Here is a 4,814-nt window from a genome sequence, read left to right as displayed (position 1 = left end):
GGGGGACTGGGGTTGGCGTCGGGGGCCGGGGGAGCTAAAACTCGGGGCGGGGTGGAATGACGGGAACGCCCCTGGGGGCCGCGCTGCGGGGGGGCCGCGCGGGGCGGCGTTTTGGGGATTTCGCGTGCGCGCGAGTGGATTCGTGTGTCAGAGGGATAGAAAAGGGTGAAGGAGAGGAGTAGTAAGTGAGGGAGGTCGCCGCCGCGCCCGGCGATAGCGACCGGTGTGGTGGTGGCCTGGTGGGTGCGTCCGGCCGTCCGGCCCACGACTCGGTGAGGCCCAAGACGATAGTTTCTCGTCTTCTTTCTTTTTTTTCTCTTTTATTTATTATGGACTACGTATCTTCGTTCCGAAAAGTAAGGTGTATTTTGTTTTGTGAAGAAGTTTGTGCCACTGGATTCATATTTAAAAAAAAACACTTTGCTACTACGGTCGCGATTCCGTATCACACAAAGTGAAAATACTAAAAGTGTAGTTGTTGGCCAAAGTCTTATCTTGACGAAACAAAATACGCCTTGTTCATCGGAACGGAGGGAGCCCGTGAGTTGCCACGGGAGCCGGTTTTTTTTAATGCGTGTAAATGCTAGGTCTGTGTTAAGTTAAGGTACAAGGAGACGTAGTTGCACCTTATATGGCATAGCGCGGGCGGAAAGCATCAAGGATTAGATTTTTATTTTGACTAAACGGCATACGGGGAAGATGGGATCAAATATGGCATGAAATTAAGCGGCGTAATTTCAAGTTATTGCAAAAGATAATAAGTTAATTAAGATGGAGTTGATGCAGTGCTGCAAAAGGTATGTAAACTAGATGACGCCCCGCGCGTTGCTGTGGGAACCTTGGTAAAACATTTGCATAAATAAATGTTAGAAAACTAGCACTATTGCAAAAAAATAAGAATGCTCTCATGATATATTTTGAAAAAATAAAGTATATGAAGCACGTGACAAAATGTTTTATAAAAAAGATAAATCTATTGGATTGAAGTCAAACGGGATGCTATTTTTATCGAAAATATGTAACATGACCTACATATATTTTCTCCAAAAATACAACATACAAATATATGTAGGTCATGCTATAAAAATGTGTAACATGACTATCTACTAGTGGTTTGGGCCCGCTATTGCGGGTCTCTTGATAGAACGTTGTGCGCGTATTTCTCTCTCTTAAAGAAAAAAAAGAAAAAAAACTCATCTTCATCTCAAAATTAAATAAAGAATCTCGCAACCCGTGGACATCACATCCATATCAAAAAGAAAAAGGATAAGCTAAAAAATCTCAAAAGGAAAAGAAATAAAAATTCTCACTTCCAGCTTTCAAAAATAATCTCCAAAAAAATTTACTCTAAAGAAAAAAATCTCACTTTCATCTTTCAGAAATAATCTCCAAAAAATTTAAAAAGTTTCTCGCCACGTCCAACCAGCATGTGCCACGTGGCCATGCTGGTTGGCCGCCCTTCTCCCGCACGTTAATGTCTTAATGCCCGCCCAAAAATAAGTGAAACAAATCAACATGCATGGTTGCTGAGGTGGCATGGTTTCATGAATAACAAATTGTAACTTGTGACCACATGCATGACTTAATGATGTGGCATAGTTGCATGAAGAGGAAAAACATGCATGTTTGCTGAGGTGGCATGGTTGCATGGATAGATTAGTATACAAATTGTAACTTGTGACCACGTCGTTGACTAGACATGGCACAATTGCATGAAGAGGAAAAATAGATAGTGGATTACAAGTAATTAAGAATAGAGGATTAATGTGATTGAATGGCATTTTTGGAAGGTGCGATCAAATATGGCGTGGTGGGAAAAATCGATTGGATAAAAAATCGATGGTGGGACGTGATGGAAGGGTGTGAGCCGGTTGATGAAGAGTTCTGCCTATCATAAAATGGAACGCTACTTTTTTTAAGTACTAGGTATGTTCTCATGCGCTGCCACGGAGCTGAAAATTTGTAATGTATAAATGTTATGTCTATTTTAAGGTAGAACATGACGTAATTTCACCTGATATGACATGGGGCTGACAGGAAGCACCAAGATATAATTTTGATCATAAATTTGGTGGCATGGGTCATGCATGGTAAGTAAACTAATGTGATTGAGCGGTCTACGGAAAGGTGCAGTCAAATATAACATGGAATTGAGCGGAGTAACTAGCACAATGCGCTTGCGTTGCTACAAAGTCATAAAAGCAGATTAGTTATCACCGTAGAGATCGCCAAAAGATGATGGTCCTGCAACCGTTCAATGGTTCATGATTGAAAAAGAGAACGAAAATATAATGGAAGGTCATGTTGCGGTCAGTAAAGAGTTTCGAGCGATCATAGTACGTCTTTTGCAAGATTTATAGTGAGATGACATTTTAAATTTGAAACATATTGGAATGTGCATGAGTAAGTGTTTTTTAATGGTATGATTATGGTGAATGCACAAGATCATGAATTCAGTAGTAGAGAATGTTGGGTAACGTAGTAATTTCAAAAAAAATCCTACGCACACGTAAGATCATGGTGATGCATAGCAACGAGAGACAGAGTGTGTCCACGTACCCTAGTAGAACAACGTGGTTGATGTAGTCGTACGTCTTCACGATCCGATCAATCAAGTACCGAACGCACGACACCTCCAAGTTCAGCACACGTTCAGCTCGATGACGTCCCTTGAACTCCGATCCAGCCGAGCTTTGAGGGAGAGTTCCGTCAGCATGACGGCGCGGCGACGATGATGATGTTCTACCGACGTCGGGCTTCGCCTTAGCATTGCTACGATATTATCGAGGTGGATTATGGTGGAGGGGGCACCGCACACGGCTAAGAGATCTCAAGGATCAATTGTTGTGTCTTGATGACCCACAAGTGTAGGGGATCTATCGTGGTCCTTTCCATAAGTAAGAGTGTCGAACCCAACAAGGAGCAGAAGGAAATGATAAGCGGTTTTCAGTAAGGTTTTCTCTGCAAACACTGAAATTGTAGGTAATAGATAGTTTTGTGATAAGATAAATTGTAACGAGTAACAAGCAATGAAAGTAAATAAAGTGCAGCAAGGTGGCTCAATCCTTTATGTAGCAAAGGATAAGCCTGGACAATTTCTTATAATGAGGAAGGAGCTCCCGAGGACACATGGGAATTATCGTCAAGCTAGTTTTCATCACGTTTATATGATTCGCGTTTGGTACTTTGATAATTTGATATGTGGGTGGACCGGTGCTTGGATACTGCCCTTACTTGGACAAGCATCCCACTTATTATTAACCCCTATTGCAAGCGTCCGCAACTATAAAAGAAGTATCCAGGTAAACCTAACCACAACATTAAACATATGGATCCAAATCAGCCCCTAACGAAGCAACGCATAAACTAGGGTTTAAGCTTCTGTCACTCTAGCGACCCATCATCTACTTATTACTTCCCTATGCCTTCCTCTAGGCCCAAATAATGGTGAAGTGTAATGTAGTCGACGTTCACATAACACCACTGGAGGAAAAGACAACATACATCTCATCAAAATATCGAACGAATGCCAAATTCACATGACTACTAATAGCAAGACTTCACCCATGTCCTCAGGAACAAACGTAACTACTCACAAAGCATATTCATGTTCATAGTCAGAGGAGTAATAATATGCATTAAGGATCTGAACATATGATCTTCCACCAAGTAAACCAATTAGCATCAACTACAAGGAGTAATCAACACTATTAGCAACCCACAGGTACCAATTTGTGGTTTTGATACAAGATTGGATACAAGAGATGAACTAGAGTTTTGAGAGGAGATGGTGCTGGTGAAGATGTTGATGAAGATTGACCCCCTCCCGATGAGAGGATCGTGGTGATGATTTCCCCCTTCCGGAGGGAAGTGTGTCCGGTAGAACAGCTCTGCCGGAGCTCTAGATTAGTTCCGCCAAGGTTCCGCCTTGTGGCGGCGGAGTTTCGTCCCGTAAGCTTGCCCATGATTTTTTCCAGGGTAAAAGCCCTCATATAGCAAAAGATGGACAAGGGGGGCACCAGGGGGCCCAGGAGATAGGGGGCGCGCCCAGTAGGGGTGGGCGCCCCCCCACCCTCCTGGCCAGGGTGTGGGGCCCCTGACGTATTTCTTCCGCTTAATAATTCTTATTAATTCCAAAAACATGTTTCGTGGAGTTTCAGGATTTTTGGAGCAGTGCAGAATAGGTTTTCAATGTTTGCTCCTTTTCCAGCCAGAATTTCAGCTGCCAGCATTCCCCCTCTTCATGATAACCTTGTAAAATAAGAGAGAATAGCCATAAGTATTGAGATATAATGTGTAATAACAGCCCATAATGCAATACATATTGATATAAAAGCATGATGCAAATGGACGTATCAACTCCCCCAAGCTTAGACCTCGCTTGTCCTCAAGCGGAAGCCGATATCGAAAAATATGTCCACATGTATAGAGATAGAGGTGTCGATAAAAATAAAATACGGACATGAGGGCATCATGATCATTCTTGTAACAGCAACATGTATAGATTTTATCATATGATTTCTTATACTCAAGTAACAATCAATTCACAATGTCAAGTATGGTTCAAAAACTTCATTGAGAACTAAAAAACTATAATCTCAGTCATTGAAGCAATTGCAATTTATCATAACATCAGAAAGAGTCAACAATAGAGCCTTTTCAGCAAATCCACATACTCAACTATCATGTAGTCTTCTACGATTGCTAACACTCACGCAATACTTATGGTTATGGAGTTTCAACCGAACACTGAGAAAGATAGGGGCTTATTGTGTTGCCTCCCAACGTATTCACCTTTAGGTGATGTCAACAAT

This window comes from Triticum aestivum, chromosome 7B, assembly GCF_018294505.1.
Source record: "Triticum aestivum cultivar Chinese Spring chromosome 7B, IWGSC CS RefSeq v2.1, whole genome shotgun sequence".
Lineage (NCBI taxonomy): Eukaryota > Viridiplantae > Streptophyta > Magnoliopsida > Poales > Poaceae > Triticum > Triticum aestivum.
Note: the sequence above shows the minus strand (reverse complement) of the source record.